This window comes from Rhamphochromis longiceps, linkage group LG5, assembly GCF_057381845.1.
Source record: "Rhamphochromis longiceps isolate RC_006_pf linkage group LG5, R_longiceps_female_GT1.1, whole genome shotgun sequence".
Taxonomy (NCBI): Eukaryota; Metazoa; Chordata; class Actinopteri; order Cichliformes; family Cichlidae; genus Rhamphochromis; species Rhamphochromis longiceps.
The window spans coordinates 29,087,224-29,111,748 of record NC_140561.1 but is presented as its reverse complement, the minus strand read 5'-3'; the positions used below and the strand labels follow the sequence as shown (position 1 = coordinate 29,111,748).

The window sequence follows — 24,525 nt, the reverse complement described above, 5'->3', positions numbered from 1 at the left end:
CTTTCCCCACAAGCTTACATTGGAGTAGGAGGGACCAAAACTCCTTCGGCCACTTCAAAGCAGCAGCTATGCGCTCAAATGCACTAAAATAGGAGTCCACCTCAGACTCGCGAAACGGGGGAACCAACTTGATGTGTTTACTTATGTCAAACCCAGCAGAAGAAGCACTTGTGCTTGACAACGTTGGGGAAACACCCGCTGAGCCCCTTTCGAGCTCAAGAGCCCTGATACGAAGATGCATAGCCTGCACTTCCAGCTGCCTGTTGCGGGTCTCCACCTCCTTTATGCGGAGCGTGAGGCGCAGATCCTCAGTGGACGAACCTTCACCGGATTCAAAAATCCGATCAGCCTCCGTGCCAGCAGCAGACGCATCACCAGCGTCAGCAGCCGCTTCAAATGCAGTGTCATCTGTGCCCGTCACTGGCTTGATTTCCGCATCACCTCCCCGTGGTAGAAGCACACCTCTTTCCACTAGCCTTTCAGCCAGGGCATCCTTCAACTCTGCCTTGCGAGCACTGTAAGACACTTCCACACCGTAAGAGTTAGCCACAATGAGCAGGTCCGCTTTCTTACACTTGTCAATTCTTTCCCATGAAGGTGCCCCCACAAAACCGTCCAGCGAAAACTCCATACTCACACACACACACCCCCACACAAAAACAAAACCGCCAACCAGAAAAAAAAACACGCCAACCCCACAAACCAACAAGCGAGAAAAGAAACGGAACGAGCCCCCAATTATGTTATGGCCCGTCTAGGCGCGGCCAGACCACAACATAAAGGGTGATCCATCCCCGTCCAACCCCAAGCAGCACGTCACACACTTACTATTTTGTGACAGTGATTTATTTACAATAGGTGCGGTTAAACAAAGGAAGGGAGCATATCATAGCTTCAGGGTGAACCCAAGGCCAAAACAACAAACATAAGCAGCCTATCTCAAAAATAAACGAAACTTACCTACTCAAAGGAACTAAACAAAACGACAATCACTTTCCTCCCTACCTAACAAAAACAGGAGAAAACTGATTAACCAAAAAGGCGGTCCACCCCTACATGCTCTTACATTACATAATACGTCGATACAGTGACCGGTCTGCCGGCTGGGTTGGGCCGAGGATGAATGACTGGGCAGTCCCTGGCGGGCTCTTCTTATCCGCTGTCTCCCAGTCCTCAGCCAATCGGTGTGAGCCATCCACCCTGGATGCACCAATCCCGGAGGAGCACCTAGATACTCAAATCCACACACAATTACGGTCACAGTCGTAACAGCATAGTAAACTAACGATTAATAAGACGATGTCAGAGGAATTGGTGCACAAATTATCATCACTCACAGATCAGTGCTGTCGCTCTCTATACACAGTTCGCACGATTGCAAAGTGAAAGCAAAAAAACAAGCGCAAATTCAAACGCGACTTCAATATGTCACATATTGACAGTGGCTCACCGATGCCAATGACATAATTACCCAGCTACATTTCTGAAAGAATGCAAAAGCATTGACATATATTTTTCCTACAATAGCCCGACGGGCAGGGCAGAGATAGATTTTGGTAGCCCGACTGAAAAAAATCGCTAGCTCCAGGACGTCGGGCTAGCGATATTGCAAGCCCTGTATCTGATTGAGGAATCACTCATCTTTGGAAAAGAGAGTTTATTACAGAGAAATGGCTCTTTCCAAAATAAAAGCTATACTATCCGCTTCTTCTGGGCTATATTCTCAGCAGCATAAGGAGAATCATGTGCTAACAGCTGTCTAAATGACTCGGCTAAAGTTAGTAGCATGCTTGCTTTTTTTTGTCTGCTTCCACTTGTCTTTGCACTAGGATGATGTCGGCGTAAATGTGCAGTCATATTCGTTGTGTTCCCACTAGTGCTTTCAGGTTAATCTCGTTGAAATGACCTTAACGCCACAACACGGCAAATCTCCTTAACGAGCTACCGCCGATCGCTCCGTGCATGGGGCTAGACGGCCAACACGTTAACGAGCTAACTGCGCTAACACACTAGTTCACACCAATGTAATTGAGCATTGCATGGCACATCCAACATACTGTTTTACTTTAGTCCATGACTCGCTTACCTTCAGGGTCATACGTCACATGAAAACCAAAATAATTCCAAACGCCAGATCTGAATGAGGTTCAATTTGCCTGTTGCAAGTAGAGCTTAACTTCTGTCTTGCTAGCTTGCCCTGCGCTCTTCCTTCTGACTATGCTGTCTGTGTTGAGCGCTCAGTGGATCTGCGACAGTGCAGCCTAGGCGGAGTAGTCGAACACAGATTCACTGAGCGCTCAACACAGACAGCATCGTCAGAAGGAAAATTGATAAAATAAATTACAAATGTTGTATTGTTCGATACATATGCGTACCGAACCGAAAGCACTGTATCGAACGGTTCAATATCGATACGAATATCGTTGCACCCCTAATATACACATATACATATTGTCTAAAAATGTGTTTGTTTTGATTCAATTCAGATATAATCACCCTAAAATACAAATGTTTACTGATATGACGATGACAGATGTTGGTCAGCCAGCATCTGCTTAGAAAGCCAAGCCCGGCCACTTTTCCTTCTGAGACCAGCTGCTGTTGTTTATTTGTTTCCAGATGCCTCGGGTCTTAAGTCTGGTGCAGTCATTTGAAATCTGGAAGCTCACTGCAAAGGTTCCTTCTGTCAACTTGAATTCTCTCCTTTCTTTCACTGCATCCCCAACCCTGGTCCAAGTGCAAGTGACCTGTCCTTCCTTTCACCTTAAAAAGTTTTTAAAGTAATCAAATGTCTGAAAAAAGTAAATCTTTGTAAAAGTGAAGAATTAATATCAGAATTGGGTATTATTCCCCTCAGACATGATAAGGTTTACCTAATGCTCTTGAAAGGTGAATACCATTTCCCCACTATCCTAAATGTCATCTCTATATAAATATCAGCAAGGGCATTTCTCCCAGTCTTTTCTCCTCTCTGTTCTCCACCTCTGAAAGAGGGGGAAAAAAGAATAAAAATAAAATCTCACTCCAATCTAAAATAGCCTCCTGCATTTCTGGTGAATGTAGTTCACAGTGTGTGATGAAGTGTGCCTGCTGTGATGTAGCACAAAAAGTGTCTGAGGTGACGCACAAAAGTTGTGATGTAGCAATCAGTGAGCCAGGACTCATTAGTTTGTCTCCCAGCAGAGAGATATTAATGAAAGCAGAGCAGATACAAAAATAGTCGCTCTCCATTCAGACAACTTATCTGACCAACATACAGACAGGGAGACTTGTAGACAAGGTAGGTCATACCTTGTGGCCTAACTCACTCAATAGGCAGATATTTCTGCAGTGAATTGGGATCTGCCTTAACATAAATCTCCCAAAATTGATTTCAGACTTTTACTGGTAAAATGTCTAAAAATGACAAAATAAGTATTTGCTTGTGTTGTGCAAATATGTGTGAATGTTTATGATAGAGTGTAAGTTAGTTTAAGGCACTTTGACAGCAGTAGCGAGAATCCCATATACAAATAATATTCATGAATATATGTCAAATATGTCCTTAATTAAGACAAATATGACATGAAAGGAGCAGCTGTGTTAGAGGTGGGTTGCAATGTGGCTTGCAGATACTGTAGACAGCAGTCTCAGGCAGCTTAAAGCAGCTTAAATAGCATGCTCTATAGAAGTTTTGCACTTGCAAAGTCACCAGCATTATGAATCATTAATGTATCTAAAGTACTTAAGAAAACTGTTTTTTAAAAATCACTTCATGATTCACAACTTAGGAGACACTGCCAAATATAATCTTGGCAGTGTGGTCAAATTTTCTATGTACAGCTACAGACAACATCTCTCCAACTTTCCAAACAGCATCACAAATACATCCCCTTCTTGCACAGTGGGGTGTTATCATGTCAAAGCCCTGTCAGTGTTACTGCCATAGAGTGAACTGTAGCATCATATAACTTCCCTCTTTTCTCAGGAAGGACCTTTTTTTCTGAGAAACCCTTTATAAAGTTTAAAAACTCAACTTCACACACTTCTGAGGTCCTCCTCCTAAATTGTACTGTACATATTATAGCCAATTTAAAAGCAGACTCCCTGCTTATTTTAGTTCTGCAGATAAATTTTTTTTAGCAATTATCTATATGTAATTTGTCAATCAGGTTATTGTTTCCATTCTTCATAACATGACATATGCAAAAATGTGTTAATGCATACTTTGTTGGAAAAGGGACAGTCATCGCTGCATGTCTGAACCTCTGTGGATGAATCAGTGGTTAAATGAAACTAAATGGATGTACAGCAATATCCAGTGAGTGAAATTACTTTGTCACCAGTAGACTATTCATTACAGAAAGAGATGATTTGGCATAAGGTGCCTGTCAGATTGAGAGGATTCTGGGAGGCGCTGAGAGAGTTGCATTTATTTAAAAAATGACTTTCCTGGTAGCGGTACTACAGACGATGACGAGCGATGACTAAGGCTGGAGATGAAAAAGAAGCTGCCTTTTCAAAGCTTTGGCACCACATATGATGGGCAAAGCAGAACACTGAACGCCGGAAGAAGGAGTCAGCGCTAATTACTTTATTGGTAGATAAGCATTTTTTTAACCTTCCTAGAAATTGAGGGTTTTGCTGAGTGTGCTATACTATTTTTGAACACTGGGGAGTACTGTCACAGTCTTATGTGTTTGGCCAGGAGATACCCCAGTTTGAATGCCTTGCTCAAAGATATTAGGATAGATTAACTGACAAACAATGTTTCAGACTGATTATAGTATCAGGATAGTTTTGCTCAGCTGCAGGAGTTTATTGGCACAGCTGCTGCCCGTGAATTAATCAGTTTCTTCTCATTTAAGCAGCAGTGTGATGGCACCTGGGTCCCTTGTACACATGCCTCTACCACAGTGATTGGTGCTCCCTGTTTACAGGCTATCTAACCTAACACCAAGATACATGACTGTTTGGTAAGATGGTCTTTGTACAGTTAGTGTATGTGCATAAAAAAGTAAAGCTGCCTCACTAACACAAGATCGTGTTTGTAGTTAGAGGACACTCGCAGTAACAGTCTTGTTACACTAGTTTGCACATGAAACGGAACAAGATGGGGTGATAAAGTGGTAGCCACCCCTCATCTCACTTTAAACGAGGATGTGACTGAGGCCAAAGATTATCTGACATCAAACTAGACATCCATCAGATCATGCATGTAGTCACAGCTGAGAGGTATTTAATTAGTATGAGCAGGCACTACTAATTAAGTGTACCATACGTACTTATTTCTGCATTTCCCATATAAAGTTGTATTATTAGCTACAGTATGTAAGTACAGATTCTCACAGTATGTACAGTAGTATGTGCTTGTAAAGTGTGTCTCAGTTTTTCAAAATAAAAATAAAACTTGTACACTCAACAAAGTAGGGAATTTTTTTATATTCATATTAGCAATTTAAGCAGAAGATAGATGTAATGTGGAGGTGCAAGGTGAATTTAAGGGAGTGACTGAGTGAGTATATTCGCAGGCTTTTATGGTGTTCGTTGGGCCTCATTAGCTGACCATCCTCCCAGGTCAGCCCAGTCTATTGATGTTGGCCAGGGGAGCATGTTGATCATGCATCATGCAATCTCTGTTTTAGCATATATACTGTATATTTAAATCAATACTGTATACAACAACAGCTCTCAGAGAGCACTAATTGGTAATATGGAAATCCATATTGACAGAGATTTTAAGATCTAGAGTGGTTTTGTGAAACTTTATGATGTCATTGTGACTTTGTAGGGCATCATATTGGAAACATAAAAAGTGCATTTTGCTGTTCTCACCAAGCCCTCTAATATGACATATTACTTGATACCTTGATTACTTGATTCTTAAAAAAAAATTTCAATGTCATCATTGACCTTGAGTGCTAACAATGTTAGTCAAGGTCAAATGCTTAGCCAAACTAGGTACTCATGTTCCCCGAGGCCTAGTATATTGCTGTGAAGTTTGAAGACGCTCCATGAAAAACTGTGGGTAATATAACATTTTTACAGATTTTCAGATTTGATGTGATCTTTACCCGATTTTCAAGAAGATTAAATCAGCTCACATTTATATTGGTGCCATCACACAAAACCTGAAAATTATATATTGAAAACTGTGCACACTAGACTGCTAACAAACTCCTTTCAGAGGGAGAAATATAGGTGCAGTTAAGGAGAATGAAATCAAAGCTTTCTCTTCTATGTACATGCCTTATCTGTTATCTCCTCTCAGGTGAAATGAAATGTCCCTGTGACCTGTGAAAAAGTTATTGATGAGCTGCCAATATTCTGATTAACCCTTTATATTGATTGAAAATCTCAGTTACAAAGATCTTCATTTGTCATTGGTTCATTAGTGAACTTGCTGCACTCTGGTTGACCTCCTCCTCCTCCAACATGATGAAAAGCCATATCGTTTTTGCAAGACTTGCCGAATACCTGTTTGGTCATTTATGAGCTGCCAAATATGCTAATCTATGGATTCTACAAGATTTACAGTGGTACACTTTGGCACCAAAAAATCAGCAATAAATTGTTTTGTGTTAACTTTTACTTAACCAGGAGATTTTTTTTAATTTTATTTTTCCAATAATGTCCTGTGCCTCTAGGTTATGTAAGCTACATGGTGTAATCATCTGTATCAGACTTGGTCTAGCACATCTCCCAGCATCCAGTTACTGTATCTTTTTTTCTTGTTTCCTTAAATCACTTTTAATAAGTGCCCAACACTTATGGCTACGAGCAAACCTCAAGCCGTGCTTTTTAGAAATAAGTTGGCATTTGTCATCAGCCGTTAAATGTGACAATATTGTGAAACAGGTCAGGCCATCTTGGTAAGTTATTCTGTCTCATGTACAGTACACACTTCTCAAGTGGTTTTGCTACTGTTAACAGAGTTAAACCAAAGGAGCTGCCTGGGTAAGGCAATCAGAAGCAGGAAGTATTCTCACATCGGCAGCTTCAGAAGTCACATGGGCATTGTACTAGTTAGCATTTTCACTAGTGAATAATTCTTTTAAGCTTTAAACTCAGTCATGATTCACTACTCATTCACTCGCTCATGTATATTTATGCAGCTTTTTGTTCCATGAACTGTGCATGCATTTCAAAGGAAGCTGAAAATTTGAAGTTCTATACTATTGTGCATAAGAAAACAGCAGGGACAGTATCAAATACCATTTAATGTCTACACTAAATTTTTATATTGGCATGCACAAAGTAGTACCAAACACAGTGTATGTTGTATTTAATAAAGGAAAGTATTGACTTTTAATTAAGGGGATTATTACGAAGTTATAAGGTCACGTAATCAACAAAGTAATACAATTCATGCTGTCATGAGCAATTTGATTATATTTGTTGTTAAGATCTTCTAATGTGGGCGAACATCATATACTACAAACACTTAATAATAATAATAGTGGATTGCATTTATATAGCGCTTTCGGAGCCCTCAAAGCACTGTACAATTCCACCATTCATTCACTCTCACATTCACACACTACAGTTGTAGCCACAGCTGCCCTGGGGCAGACTGACAGAGGCGATGCTGCCATATCGCGCCATTGGCCCCTCTGGCCAACACCAGTAGGCGGTAGGTGAAGTGTCTTGCCCAAGGACACAACGACCGAGACTGTCCGAGCCAGGGCTTGAACCGGCAACCTTCCGGTTACAAGACGAACTGCCAACTCTTTGAGCCACGATCGTGCACTCAAAACGCTTTATATAACATGCCTCATTGAATCATTCATACCAGAACTTTTTTCTATGCTTTTTCTACCCAAGTGCTTCCTGTCTAACATTCACACACATTCCAGAAAGAAACTTGGCGTTCAGTATGTTGCCCAAGGATACTTTAGCATGCAAACTGGAGCAACCAGGGATCGAACCATCTACCAGTGTATAACCTGCTCTACCTCCTGAGCTACAGCCAGCCCAAATCCCTCTGTAAGACCAGCTAAACACTCACTGGATAAAAATACTAACAGAACCTCATTGAATCATTTCTTTCCATCCCTGTGGCTTCTGAGAAAAAGTGCTCAGGAAGATATGAGGACACTGACGTCAGCATACGTATGCATTATTTACTTGAATACCACTTCCACACAAATCTAAGATTCTCATTGCTCTGATTTGAACATACTGGATGACTGTTTCTCATCTATAAAACATTTATTGTGTTAGAAGAACAAGCGATGTTATATTCAGCAAAAGGCTAGTTATTTTCCGATAGAAAGACAAAGAGAGACAGGAAGAAAAAATAATGTAAAGAGGCAGGGCCTCTTGGAAGAAGAAAAATATCTGTCAAGATGGCGAGTTACAAAAGAGAAGAAGCCCAAATTAAAAAGAACAAGACAGAGTTTGAGTGGCAGGATCGAGAGCTACAGAAAAGATAGAGATAAAATGAAGGGTTGGCAGCATCGATGAAATGTGATAATGAAAGGGAGAAAAAAAGAAAGATGATTTATTTCTGCTCCTCCATACTGTAAGTACTCTGCCACTGAAGCAATTTAACAAAGTGATAAACAGCTTTCCAGAGAATTACACAACTCATATTTATCCTCGTTGTCTGACAGACCCCATACACTTAACTCTTTTTTTTACTCTTTGATACAAGCCAAAGCAGCTAAAGGAAGTTTATAAGACACTCACATGATAGAAAGAAATGTAAAATACTCAGTTTTTAATTATTTTTTACAATTTTATGTAATGCAAAGCATGTTTGATCACCATTAAAACTTTTTTTCAATATTTACATAATTTTGTGTAAAATGCAAAGAACGGCAGAGTTTGTTATTTTATGAAATCCCTATGGTGGTAAAAACTGATATGGAAAAGATATATATAAATCTTATAAAGTTTGTATCTGTCTTGTGTGAAACTTGTATGAAAAGCATACAAGAGTGAAAACAGATATAAGATCCCTTGAAAAATCATATAATGAAACTTGTATGTTTTGGATACTTACTAAAACAATATATGAAAGTAATGAGAAAGTGGCCACTTTCATGAGTAAATCATGTAAGCCTTATATGATTTACTCATGAAAGTTTTTACTATTTCTTTTCCATATGGGAAGATTCATCCATTCGTTTTTGTCTGCTCTTACAGTTCCGGGTCATTGGGGGCGGAGCCTATGCCAGCTATGATAGGGTGAGAGTTTATCATAAAATATGTTTTTTTAATTACAGTTCTGTTGTTTTTACAAAACAAGCCCTATGAATGAAAACAAGTCCCATCCATTGGCCCCTTAATGCAGTGAGGTCAACCTGTACCCTTACCGGGAAAACAGCCTCAAAGTATAATATTTCCACCTCCACGTGTGACTGTGGAGGTAGATAGTATTCACTTAATCCAAACACTGCTGGTTGAGTTAATGCCAAAGAGTTTGATTTTGATTTCATGTGACCACAGAACTTTATCCCAAACCATCTCTGTATCATTTGCCTGTACATGTTCCCTATGCTTGCAAGCATAGGGGACCTTGGGCGCCATTACCGGTGTAGTGTGTTACCAATGGTGACACACTACACACGAACAAGGCTCCTCCTGTGTAGTTTTGGGCTGATCCACAACCCCTTCTCATGATCATCCTCACCCCATGAGGCAAGATCTTGCATAGAGCTCCAGACTTAGAGCATTTGATGGTCATTTTATAGTTCTTCCATTTCCAAATATTCGCACCAACAGTTGTCACGTTCTCACTAAGCTCCTTGCTGATGGCCTCGTAGCCTATTTAACCCTTGTATAGGTCTATAATTTTGTTTCTGACATCATTTGACTTTGGTTGTGCCCATGGTGATGGAGAGGTTGGACTGGAAGAAACTGATTCTGTGGACAGGTGTGCTTCATACACATGGTAAATGGACTGGTTCACACGCATTCATGCATTGGAGAGCAACTTGGAGTTAGTTTCTTGCCAAGGATATTTGGCATGTAGACTGGAGCAGACAGGTATCGAACCACCAACCTTCTGATTAGTAGGTGACCTGCTCCACCACCCAAGACTTCAGGAGGATCAGGAGGATCTGTAATTTAATGACTGATTAATTGCAATCTGTGTGCCATGTGGGCACAGACTGGATTCTTGCCCACTGGAGCCAGAATTCAAATACTTATTTCACTCAATTGCAGGCAAACAAATTCATAACTATTTACTTTTTGGGTTTTTTATTGTTTTTTTTTTTTATGAAAATACTTTGTCCTATCAGTGTTTTTTCATCTAGTACATCTGTTTTGACTCTAACCTGATAGTTTTTTTTTTTATTTTTTTAACGGATCAAAAAGGAAAAAAATCTCGCAGTTTACTACATGCAAAACTTTGCAGTCTTGTAGCCACTGTACTAGTGTTAACATCAGCATCCCAACATGTTCTGACTGTTACTCTAATGATTAGCAGTTTAAAGATTTTTGACTTGCAAAGTTACCATAAGGCAAAACATGCAGTAAGTACCATTGGAGTTTAGTGTATTAGCATCCCAGCATTTGCTAATTGGTAGAAAAGTGGATGTTCAGTGCTAAAGACTGTACTGGACCTGAGGTACAGTACAATGCAGAACAATACATGTTCAGAAACCAAAAAATATTGTCCTCATTAAGATAAAAAGTTAAAAAGACAACTTTTTAAGTTTAAAAAACTGATTAGTTTCAGGTAATCAAACAGGTCCCTGTACAATCTGAAAAGGAAGCATAATAAAGTCAGATATGGTGTAGGATTATCTTATCAGACTAGTGTCTGAACCAGTATAACATTTCTATCCAGCACATTATCAGTGATAATATCTTGATCAAATCAATGGCAGTGCAAGAACCCTTTTTCTACTTACAAGCGATGACTGGACAGTTTTCTTGTGTTGCTGCAGGGAGAATAAATCACTTTAAGGAGCACCAATTTTGTTGGTCCTTTCAATGAAATAAATTTAACATGATTTTGGCTAGTTCTTTGATAAAGGACTCACACGTGCACACAAAAAGCCCTTGTGTAAGCACTCACTCTCACATCCACACAAGAGAGTCCTCTAACCTCTATTACAGCTGGCACTATGGTGATTTGTTCCCGCCAAGGTCTATATTAGAACCGCAGGGCAGTGAAGAGGAATAACTGGTCCAGAATGGAAGCAGAGGCTCCAACAAGCACTTTTTTTAAAAGCAAGAAAATGCCTGAGCAAGGACTTTTGAAAATAGACTCTGAAGAATCAAGTATAACAATGAAATTAGAAAGAAATGGTCCAAAGTTGAGTTAGATCTATATTAGAATTATTTTATACGGACACTAGAGGTCATTTTTAAGGAAACCTTCTCCAAAATATTATAAAATATTTTACACATCATAACTTAGAGTTGACCTGAAAAAGCACATTTCCTTTTTTACAAGTAGTAACAATCCCAAAACTTATTTTCAAAGTATATTTTCTTGTACCAGCTAATCCAAGCTCACTCTGATATTCTAACAGCTGTTACAGTTTTAAAATTTCATAACGCCAGATGACAAATTGTCTTGTTTTTAATGGATTATTGATAATCTACTGTGTGCACCCCTGGTTTGTCTAAAAATAAAAAAGGACCCAGTAAATAAGGATGTATAGAAAAAGACAGGTTGCATATGTTATCATTAAACAAAAAGCCTAACATCTGTGTTACTTTCTTTTCTTTAGTTAGTCCTCTATCACAGTAAAATGAATTATCTTTCAACATTTTGACAGAAATGTGGATAAAAAAGAATTATGGATACTTTTTGTTCTGATAAACTAGCGAAATATCACTACAAAAGTCTTCGTGTCCTTAAGGTGCTGTTGGAGAGAAAATTCTTGGTGGTAAACTGATTCTTGGGGGATTGTAAATGGCGATTAATAGATGTTAAAATATAATTAATTAATTTTGAAATGAATGCTTTCAATTATATGAAAAGAGACCACAAATCCCCAGAGCTGCAAACAGAATTTGGAACACTACTGAGAAAATATCCATGAGCATATCTTTGTACAGTGATGGACTATTTTCTACTCACAAAATCTCTCCCAATGAGAGGACATCATATTAGATTCAGTGCATGTTACATACATCTTTACAGCAACTCCTAATATTCATTACAGAAACATGTTCCATAGAAAATTCAGTTAGAGCCAGTGAACATCTTTACACTCAGTTACTTAGTGTAGATGCAACACTTCTGCAAGAACAGAGACAAAAAGCGTTGGATAATCTGAGCTTAGTTGATCCAATAATAGCATCAGATAATTTTCTAAGCTTTTCGCTATGTAGCTTGATTTTATTAGCATTATGATACCAAACAAACGGATTGTAAATGTTACTGCTAAAATTCTGAGACATCAGTAGGTGGAGCACGTGTTTATCTTCATGCGGTTTCATGAAAAGGGCTCTTTCGCGAGCATTTCAAATTTAAGAAATTCGAGTAAAACTAAATGAAAGCGGTGGCTGTGATATATTTTCTCTTAAGTGTTCACAAATTAAAGCATCAGAAGGGGGAGGTCATGAGGAGGGGAGGTGGGGTGGTTGTGCTGCTAGCTGTAGCCTTAATTTAAATTTATCAGATACGAGAGTGGCAATAAATCTCATCTAGCACTCAAATAAGAACATTTGCCAAATGTTATGGCCTTGACCACTGTCACCCACCCATCTGCTTAACCTCTTCTGTGTTTTCATGATATGTAGATCCTGCTGTGCAGTCCTTGAACCATGATTGGACCCAAGTGCCAATTAGTCTGCTTCCAGGATTCATTCGACCCTGATTGGAAAGGCAACCCATCCAGCTCACCAATCAGCAAACTCACCTTGTTGCTGACATCTAATTTAAGGGAAGCACTGATGTCATTCGGGCAGTGCTGTGATATAATGTGAGCAGCCTGCCTCTGAGTCTCCTGTAGTTCACTGTGTATTCGTCTTTACTGTGCAGATTCTGTTTGGTAGTAATTTGAAGTGAGTTAACACTATGCAGATGTAGTTCAAAGCTGTTTAACTGGTTGTTTTTCTAAAGAGTTTGTTTCATTGAATCATATTACTGCCAATTTATTCAGATTTCAGGACCCTTGTTTTTACTTTTGCAGTTTTGTCTCTTCTTTTTAGTAGCCATTACCATTTTATTGTTCTTCGCTTTACAGTGTTATGTTTCCTTTAGCCGAGCTAAGAAAGGACAAGGACTGAAACTTTTTCTATGAGGACAGAAAAAGTGCATGTTTTCTCAAAAATTATGAATTTTCAGATATCAATTGTTGTCCTCCCTTAAAAAGCTGCTTAAGTGTATACACAAGAGCTGTTTTATTTGCCAGAAAAAGGACATAGTGTAAAATATATTTTGCTGACACATTTAATGTATTTGTCTTCCAAAAATCTCTTTGGAAATATGATAATAACACAGAAAACACAACAAAATACAGCTGTAGTGAAAAAAAATATACAGATGTTGGACTAATTTAGTTTCTAATTCAAATTCAGTTTTATTTATATATATATCGCCAAATCATAACAACAGTCATGTCATTGTGCTTCATTGTGAGGTAGACACCCTACAATAATAAAGGGAAAACACCAAGCATCAGTAAGCAAGCACTTGGCAAAGGTGGAAAGGAAAAAACCCTTTTTAACAGGAAGAAACCTCTGACAAACCCGGCTCATTTGCTGTAACCAGTAACCAGGGGTAAGGAAGGGAAACAAGGGTATGGGAAATCAAGATTTCCACTCACTAAGATGCTTTAAAATAATAAATCTGTCATTAATTCCTTTTCTTTTTCTACAATATATTGAATTATTTGAGTGAGAGGTTTTATTTAGACCCAGAATGGGTCTAAGCACTGACTGTGGTGTCTGCAACATCTCGCAAAAATGATGTTCAAGCAACAAAAATAAAATCCAAGTTGCTATAACTCATAGCTAGTTTTTGACAGCACGGAAGATGGGCATAATGTCAGAAAACAGAGAGGTGAAGAGTCAGGTCACTGCACAGGAAGAAAGGACTGCCAAAAGAGGAAAAGGAGCGGGAAAAAATTATGACAGGTGAGAGCAGGAGGTGAAGGAGACAGCAGAAAATTAGAGGCAATGATGGCTGAAAAGAGGTGAGGGAAGACAATGAAACATGATGATAAAAGAGAAGAACGAAAGGAAGAAGAGTCCAAAAACAAATTGGACAAAGGGGGAAACTATGAAGTAGGAAAAGTTTTTTTTTTACTTAATATTTCTATTTAACTCATTAAAGGTTCTAGTAATCACAGCAGTTTACCAGGAGCCTGAGCAGGAAGTGGTGATTTTAACCTGTCATGAGAGACAATGGGAGGTGGCTGTCAAAGCTCGTCGGATCAACACATTCAAATTGCCTCTCGGTGGCTTCCTGTCATTACCACACAAAGCACGGCTGTTAACAGGCTGTGGCATTAAGAATGAAATCTCACTCTCATTCATTATGTAACGGTATGTTTGGAGAGGAATCGCAGAGGCTGTCTCGTCTGGCTTTGTCTCCACTTGAAACCCACGTCAACTTGACTTCCTGCTCTCAGGCTGTCACAATGCAGCCTGTCAAGACAGTCAGGCATCATTCAGACCTTCATTTCATTTCTGTACTCATCTTACGTATTTTTGTTTTTCTACCTTTCCCTAATTCTTTGGCTTTCTTGTTATTTTTAGTCCTTGCTTGGATCCCTGCATCTCGTCCTAGTGTCTGAGTCCAGCCCCTATTTGGAACTATGTCAGTCTGAAATCTGAAGGGGTATTTAAAAGGAGATCAGTTATTTTAAGCACCCCCAGTGAGTTAGTTGCCAGTGTAAATGGTGTCTGGAAAGCACAAATTCTACAATAGGGTCCAGCATAGAAATCGATTTATTTCATCAATTATCTAGTATCACTGAAAGCAAGAACGCTTCAGAGTGCCAGATGGTTCTAGCTCGCTGTCAGCAAGTAATCCATTCATTTGCAGGCCTGCTACACCAAGAGAATGCTTTTTGCAATAGATATAAGCCGCAATATCTGATAGCTAGTCGCTCATGTTTTATTAGAACCTCATGAGTTGCTGCCTGCTTTAAAGGTCAGCTGCATTCACATCACATTTGCCTAACATACTGCTGAATGAGGAATCGGGCAGCTGTTTAAACTACATTTTATGCTACAATTCGCAGAATGCATGCAAATACAGAGCTGCTCTTGGCCAGATGCACTGATATGACAAAATCTTTTACATTTCTACACAACTAAGTTTCCATTTACACTTGGGATAATTTTAATCACTGGGTGAATTAAATGAAAAGATTTTTTATTTTGGGTGTGATTTTTACAAAGGTTGAACTGTGCAGGTGGATAACTTAGTAGTAGCAGGACACATTTTCAGTGAACCCATTGCTAGCAAATTCAGTATCAACACTATGCATCTGCACACGTAACAAATGCTTGACTTGATCTGAGCTTGTGCTTATGTCACACAGATTGAATATGAGTGCTGTTAGGTCTTTTGGAGTCCATTAAAACACAAAATAACAAACAAAAAATGTTTTTGTTTTTGAATGGATGTTGGTTTCTGTTTGGATCTACACAACCAGACAATACTGCCAGTAACACAACATAAGGAAGCAAGAAGGACACACAAAGGATGCGGAGTAAGAGCTGGTAAATGGCTGAAACAGGAAACCTTTGCCAATAATGCAACACATGCGCACAGTAGGGGGCTCTGTTCTGTGGTGGTTGGCATAGCTATTCGTTATTATAGTAAAGATGGTGGTGTGTGCTTTTTCTTTTATTTTCAATTAGAATTGCATTTGTTTTGTGCTTTGGATGCTGATCGTGATGTGAAAATAAAGAAACCATAATGCTGTGCAGCTGAGTAGTACTAGCGTGAGCTGTAGGAAAAAACTTACCATCCTTTTTAAGCTTTTTTCCCCCTTTTTTATTTAATATTTAAAAAAATCTTTCACTCAGACTGAACTGGTGATCCGAGGTCCCCTTTACTGCCCAAATAATTACTCTTAGGCATTTCATTAATGTCTTTCAAGCAGTAACAATCGTCTCTAAAAGGACCTTGCCATTTCCTTGATTTCCATTTTGCTTTGTGTTCAATCTGAATAAGGCTTCAAAGAAATTCAAACTGTCTTCTACAAAGCAGTGAGCGACATTCGGCACAGAGAATTTGCCAACATTAGATCTTCGTCTCCTCGCAGCTCTTTCATTCCCATTGGTGTGAAAAGAGACGAGCTGCTGGTTTGTTAAAGAGGATGTCATATTGCATTATAATCTCCGGGTAAGAAATTCATCAAACCTTCCCCTGCCATGTGGCGCTGCTGACGTGCTTTTGTACCCCGTGGAGAAAAACACTGTGTTAAAGCAACAACTTGATCTCTGTTCCCGCATCAGACTAAAACACACCTAAGAACACACTCCCTGCTGCCATATTGCTCAGTATAACAAATGAACACCTGCAGCCTTTACCTCCCTCCCTCCAGCCCCTCCTCCTTGCCCTCCCTATAGAATAGACCTCCTTTCCTGGCAGTCCATTTTTTTTACTCTTGACTTTTCTGGGTCGTCTCTCTAGCTTAGAAGCACACCAGAGACCTCTCTGCTTTTTCTGTTCTTCTCCTCAGTTCTTCCGCTACTAATTCATATCTTTGGCATCTTTCTTTCAGTTATTTTCATAAAGAACACTACTGCACAGACTTTGCCTTATTTTGACTTGGAAATATTTTGCTCTTTTCCTTAATCTCTCCACTGCCTTCTCTTCATACACTTGGCCTCTGTGTGACTTCACAGCAGAACAGAAGAGGAAAACGAGTTGTTATTCAATGAAGGGGAGCAGGGGAAGGAGGAAAAGAAAAAAACAAGAGATGCAAGAAGGAAGAGAGCATGAAAGATTTAACTTCTTTTTAAAGCAAGAAGGGAAAAGGAGACCTATTGTGCTATTGTACTTTTTTTCAGTCTTACCTTCTTCGTCCCTCCTCATGCTCTTCTTTTCACCTTTACCACTTTTGTCCTATTCCTCCGTATCTATCGCCAGCTGATGTTTGACTGATATCCTCTTTCTTCATGTCATTTTTCCATCCTGCTTCTTTTCTTTACTCGCTCCACTTATGCTCATCATACATAAGTCCCAACTCCCTTCCTCTCAATTTCCCTTCATGTCATTCTGCTCACTCTCTCTCTCCTGATTTGCAGAAGGCTAATGTCCCAGATCCTCCTTTTATAAGTGACATCTCGTCTAGCTGCTTTATGAAGCCATAATACCTGATGCACATTCGTACTTCACACACACACACATTTAACACTTTCATTTCTAACTAAAAGGTAGTTCTTTTAATGTTTCTATAGGAAATCTGGATTCTGCAGTTTAAATAAATAGACACTAACACGTGTCCTCGCAGAGGAGCAGTCCAAGTGTAAACCTGTACATAATCCTGCTGTTGATCTTCAGATTTCATCCTAAATTAGCTAAGTAAGGGATAAAATCACCACTTTGGAAGATTTTCCTAATTTCCTTCTCCTTATGAGAACATTTTGTTCCCACAAGCAAAGAATTACTGCAGCACACACACTCACACAATGAAATATAAAGTCAATTAATCTCCCAGTACAGCAGCACCAGGAGCGCCTGTTCTGTTTCTATTAGAGTTTTTTTTTCTCTATCTGATTAATGGCAGGATTAGAGTGAACGAGAACAAGTCTGAGAGGAAAAAAAGTGTTCTCCCTAAAACACTTAAACATTATTGTTTTCATTTTCATTTTACATTCAAAGAAAAAGAGAACTTGTCTCTGCTGGTTGTATTTTTTGTACACAGCATTTTTTTTTAAATCAGATAGACAAAAAAAATCTAGTTTTGGACTCTGGAAAATAAAACTGGACCGCATTCATATAGTATTGTCCTAGCCTTATTTACTACTTAAAGTACTTGCAGCTGTTAATTGGACAAGCAGGGCTAGTACAATGAAATTTGCAGGATCAATCAGGGGCTGAACAACACAACAGTGTAGAGAACACAATAACATGCAATTTCAAATAAGATAAAATGGCTCAACTTGGGGAATGGCAAAATACAATACAGTATCACACAATGTATTATAGAATAAGAAAAACATGCAATAGCACCAGACTAGTGACCTCATAGGTCGTCTATATAAAGTAGATCACTCAGAAACACCAGCCACAGCTATGGATATTTAGATGATGTTTACTTTATACAGATGATTTCTAAAAATCCACAAATGTAATTTAAATAATTTACTGACAATAAGACTAATATTTTTTACTTACAATTTAAGGACCTTACATTGATTTTTTTTTACTGATTGTGTTTCTCTGTATCTTTCACACATTACCAGTGTGCGTCTCTGGGTTTTGGACCCTGTCCCGTGCTGATGGATAGGATGTTGTGTTATATGAGATCATATTTGCAACTGACACAAATTAAAGCTTGTTGGAAAATAAATAAATAAATAAGCTCAGACACATCACTCATCCAATAAAGTAAAGATATGAGGCTTTCCATTTCAATTCAACCATCTCACAAGTTCTTTAGGCTCAATTGTTCAGCTTTTTGCATGAAGCATTTTTCATGGAATAATATCGAGTGCTGCTATGAATGCCTTTACTTTTACTTTCCAGTGATGATACTTATCCCACTTATGGTAGACACTCAGGTGCAGTTTTGTAGGAAGATTTGACAAAAACATATCATAGAAGAGGCACAACAATTAGTTTCTGCATCCACTGAAGGGGGAATCAGCTCAGAATAAAATGCAGCAACGCATACTGAGAAGCTTTCATTAATTACATCGCTAAATTGGAGCATTTCTCACTATGTTATCACTCTCGTCACTTTCCTTTAAAAAGCACAGCTGAGTGCAACAAGAGGACATTCGGCAGCAAAGTGTGTAAAGTCAGAACCAGAAGGAGAAAATAAGAAAGTGGCATTTGCGCTTTACGGCATAAAGTTACTTCTGGAATAAACTCCATTACTGTGAGATTCACTGTTCCCTGGGACGTTGGTTCAAACAGATGATAGGGGAAAAAATGCATGCACTGATGACTGGCTTTCATATTTTACATTAACGTAATCCTGGAGAATCAACTCAGCTGTCAGTCTGTCACCTAAATGGTGAAACCTGACACCTGAATTGCTAATAACACATGCATGGCCTACATAAGGCTGTGTGTCATCAGCTGGGGCATGTACTGTAAGCATGAATTCATTTATTGTTGTTTATTTTTTAACTATCAGGGAGTACATAAACTCTATTTACATGAATCACAGCTCATTTCCCACTTATTTGGTCAATTAAAAGGCTTACAATTAAGGATCAGTCGTCCTTTTTTTTTTACCAACCTACAACTGTTCTGCTTTTCCCAATTATGTGGTGGCTGTTTCATTTTAACGGGGACCTATTATTATGGAGTTGAAAATAATCCTTATTTATCTTATACTGGGTTGTAGTGTGGTCCCTGAGTTGGTTTGCCAGTCTGGAGGTGCTTTAGCTCATTTCCTGTTAAGACCACTTTCTTTTAAAGCTGTTTTTTCTCCTGAGTGAGCAGAAAAAACTGTCTCAAACAGAACATTTAGAAAAGTGTGAATCCAGGGATTACTTGTACATACCCTGAGCTCAGTACTTAAACCTTCCCCATGTTTACACCACCATTTTATCAGTATATTGTATATGTCCGTCTTCTATTTGTTCAGCTACTCCTTTTAGGGGTTTGCACACCTTCCATTTCTCTCAGAATCCTCCTCTGTCACACCAACCCTCCAAATGTCCTTCTCAGTGGTTGTCCTATTCTCCTGCCTGGCAGCTCCATATTCAACATCCTTTGTGCAACATATCCACTATTTCTCCTCTGCACAGGTCCAAGTCAACGTGCCCTAGACTCGCCCCTCTAAAATATGCTCATTTCTAATCCTGTCCATTCTTATCAGTCACAAGAAAAATCTCCAGCTGTGCCTCCTGTCTTCCTGTTAGTGCCACCGTCTCCAAACTGTAAGTCATAGCAGGTCTCACTACCATCTTGTAAATTTCCCGGTTATTCCTGCTGCGATCCTTCTGGAACAAATCACTCCTGATACTCATCTCTACCCTCGTCACCCTGTCTACACTCTCTTTTTCACCTCTCTTGTGCACTGTCTACTGCTTTAGGTGGTGAACTCCAGGTATTTAAACGCAGTCACCCTTACTACCTGTTTTCCTTTCAGTTTCACTGCTACATCTGTCTCCCTCTCACTCATACACATATTCTGTCTTGCATTAGTCACCTTTACTCCTCTTCTCTTGAGTGCATACCTCCACTTTTCCAGGCTCTCTTTCACCTTCTCCCTACTCTCACTGCAGATCACACTGTGATCCTAGTCCACAGAAACTCCTGCTTGACCTCATTTATCAACCTGTCCATCAACACTGCAAACACGAAGATGCTCAGAGCCAGTCCCAAATGTAATCCCACCCCTCCCTCCTCTGACCCATCTGTCACTCCTACTACACACACCTCACCACTGTCGCACTGTCCTCATGACCTGCTACAGCCTCACATACTTATCTGTAATTCCTGACTTCCTCATAAAATGCCACTCTTCCTCTCTCTTATGCTTTTTGTAGATCCACAAAGACACAGTGTAGCTCCATCTGACCTTCTGCATATTTCCCTATCAGCATTCTCAAAGCAAACATCATCATCGCTGCTCCTTCCTGGCATGAAGCCATGCTGCTGCCCACTGATTGTCACCTTAATCATGTGATGTAATTTTGAGGTTTCCATATTGTGTCACCTCTATTTGACAGTAAAAGGTAAATATTATATCTGTCATATGTAATACTTATTCAGAGCTCAATCTAATCCCAATATAATAAATTACATTTTTAATATTACACACAGGATAAACATTACTGACCAAATACAGAGTGCAAATATACTCCAAAACAAGGCAGCGGTGTGCTGTCAGTGACCAAGCTAAGCAAACAAACAAGCAGGACACAGGTCAATTTGCAGAAGTGTTAAGAAATACTTCCATGAATAAAATGGATGTGTTTTAGCTATAAAACACACTCAAGCCAAGCAATTTCTTCTCCTCATCTGACCGTCAAAACAAGTAGTTGTGATGGCTTCTAAAATCCTACAATTGCTTTTAGCAGTTCTTTTAAAGTAAATTTAAATCCAGCACATCAGTGAGATGTACCCTTGCAGATAGGGCTACTGTCTTGCCTTGCTTCTACTTTTTCACCTGTTCTTTCTTATTGTTGTTAGAACAGTACTCTCCTTCCTGTGCTGTCAGAGAAGCATATTTGAATTGAGCTGAAATGAAGCGAGAGAGAGAGGACAAATGAAACAAAGAGAGCAAGGGAAGGGGAAAAAGGAAGGGGAAGGGAAACAAGAAGTCAAGCGATTAAAAGGCAATTTAAGGTGGAAAGACAGAGCTAACCTGCAAACAGGATTTCAAAACTGCAGAGTGAAAATGGCTCAGGGAGGGAGTGAAGGCTTGAGAGAGCATGTGAGAGAGACAATGAGACAGAAAACGGGAGAGAGAGAATTAACCTGCAATCAGGCCTCTATTTAGCTGCAGTCAGCCACAATCAGCAGCCATATTAGCATTTAATTAGATGGAGAGCCACAAACCACGGCCTGTCGCTTCGCTCTGATTACCTCACACACTGCTTTCATGTTCCTGTGTGTGCGCGCTTGTGTCTTGAGGCTTACCTGCGTATTTGCTCATACAGCATACCTACGATCACAAATGCCTGTACATATAAATTTGTTTGTCTAGACATGGGAATACGTCTATTTGTCAATGCATGAGTGCTCATAGAAGAGCGTGCTTGTGCTGGTAAGAGACTGAGCTTTCCCGTGCAGTGCTTACACCATGAAATGACTGCTTGAGTATTAGTTTTGATTCATCCTGAATACCATTCTACATGTACAATGAGATTGTGGGTGCTCCACACCAACTGTGCCTGAATAAAATATAAAAAGTAGACAGCAGGAATAAATAACAAACAGGAGAAAGATAAACAATCAAGAGGAATATATACAAAAAAATAGGAGAAAGACAGACATTAGAGAACAAAAAATAGTTGCAAAGTTCTTAAAAGTAGTGCAAAGAAAAGTCTGAATAGAGTCCCTATGTCAGAGGCCTGAGTCATGGGGTTACTCATACCATGGCTCAGATTGGTGAGGTGGGTGGGATGTGGGGGGATAGTGTTTGTTAACAGTCTGAATGCCCCAGGGGAAGAACCTGTTTGTGATCCTGGAGGTGTGGGACCTGATTGACCAGAGGGCAGCTGGTCAAACGGGTGGTGGGCGGGGTGTAAGGGTTCACCTGTGATTTTGGCACTGGTTTTCCTGACACACGAGGATTTGGCTATGGCCTCATGAGGTAGCAGAGGGCAGCCAATTTTTTTTTTTTGGGTGGTGTTAGTTACCCTCTGCGTAGCCTTCCTGTTCTCAGTTGTGGCCCCTGTATACCAAACACCCAGGCAGCAGGAGAGCACGCTCTCCACTGAGGAGGGGAAGAAGGCCAGCAGCAGCTTCCGGTCCAGGTTATTCTTCCTCAGCCCACGGAGGAAGTACAGCCACTGCTGGTCCTTCTCCAGGGTGTTGGTGTTGTGGGTCCAGGTGAAGTCAACAGAGATAACCACACTAATGTGTGTGTGTCTGTGTGCTCTTGAGCAGGCGCAGGTGTACACAATATTTCTAAAAACAGTCCTCTAAGCGCTGGTTTGGTTAGACACAGTTGCTGCATGTGTTGGTTTGAAAACTGCTATGATTTACTATGTAAATAATTATAACAGGTGGTCTCAGCCAATAATGGCTCATGTTCCAACTATTCCAATACTTCTAACTGTCTTTAAAATAAGAAAAATGCAGACTGCTGCCGTTTGGGCCTTTTATCTCTCCTGTATGATTTAGAAATGTCTGTGACACAAGAGCAGCATTTACACTTTTAAATTCACAGTTAAAATGTCCTTAAGGATGAACATTTTATACACATCTCTGTATATGGGCCAGCCTGTTATTTGATCTCACAGCTTTTAGATCTATGGCTATCTCTGCAATGTGTAGGTTTCCGCAAAAACAATAAAAAGCACTTCTGCATGTGTGTGGACAACATTAATAAGAGTTTGTCATAAAATGTAACTCTAAAAGTTATTGGTTTTAGAGTTACATTTTAACAAATAGACCAAGTCTTCAAAACAGAGTAACACATAAATAATTTAAGACTTGTTTTAATTTTGATCTTCTGTGTTTTAAGAATGATATGCACCAAACTTGTGTAGATTTTCAAAATCATTTGGCAATATATACTGTATGAACATATGGGATACATTTTAACATGACTTTTCTTAATAGTGTGGTAAAAACATGCATTATAACCAAACAAAGGTAATTTCATAAAGGTAATCAAGTCAATCAAACAGCCACAACAAGTGGATTGTAAGGAAGGTGTTTGTGTGTTTTTCACTGTTGTTTTCATGTTAACTGTGTGGAATTTGTTTTTTTTCAATTACAATGAAAAGTTTCTTATAAATTTTTTTATACATGAACATTGTGTTCCCCATTTACATTCTTTATACCAAAAATAAAAACCCTGGTGAAGCCAATTTACCAGGATTTTTTATATATATATATATCTCTTTAGATGGATTAAAAGCACTTTTGCCCTTTATGTCAATTCGTTTCCACATATGTTGTTAACCTTGATACGATGCGTGGTTTCCTTTGGAAAGACAGTCATAACACAGTTTATCCACCACAGCTCATTGTCCTCCAATGTTACTTAACAAACAAACAACAGGAAACAGAAAAAAATGCATACTCTGCCAAATAATCCAGTATGAATTGGGCTCTAGAAAAGATACTAGTAATGCAGTTTTCTAGGCAGGATTAATACGACAGTGAATCAGAGGTTACGTAGTTTGCAATAATACCAGTTCAGGAGCAAAATACATTACATCATCTAATGCATCCAGTTTGAGGAATTACTTTATCCTACCAGCAATCTCATCAATGAAAGTGGATATAAGTGTGCATAGGCTTTGCTGTCTTTCTCCCTCTGCATAGTTGCAATGACAATCTGAACAATGAGAACCTGACAATGAAACCACAGAGGCATGAACGTACAGTATATGTGGTATACAGCGCAGAGACAAACATATGCAACACATGATATACCACAGCGCCACGCTCAGTCATAGACACACATACAGAGATGTAATGTCGATATCACTGGTAAAGATTTTCACTTCTTTTTATGCACTTAACATATCTGCTCTTCAAAGTGTTAGAATAGTAGAAAATGCACATTATCTACCCACAGTTCTGCTAAAAGTCCAACACAGTAATACCAGCTTACTCTCATACCTGACAGAATGCTTAAACTGACAATGACAACCAAAGCCACAAGAGTCTCTGCAGACATGACATATCCATATTTATAACTTTAGCGCCTCTAGTGGGGCAGATATAGACAGACAGACTCAGAGCATGATTGCTTTTATTTTTAGTTGTTGTTCACTTTGTTTCAGTAAAATATTGATAGATAATAG

General features: G+C 39.3%; 1 protein-coding gene across 1 annotated transcript in view; it reads right to left on the bottom strand.

Annotated features, from left to right (window-relative positions):
* rims4 (regulating synaptic membrane exocytosis 4) overlaps positions 1–24,525 on the bottom strand; it is a 61,187-nt gene that overhangs the window by 27,066 nt on the left and 9,596 nt on the right. The window lies entirely within an intron of this gene.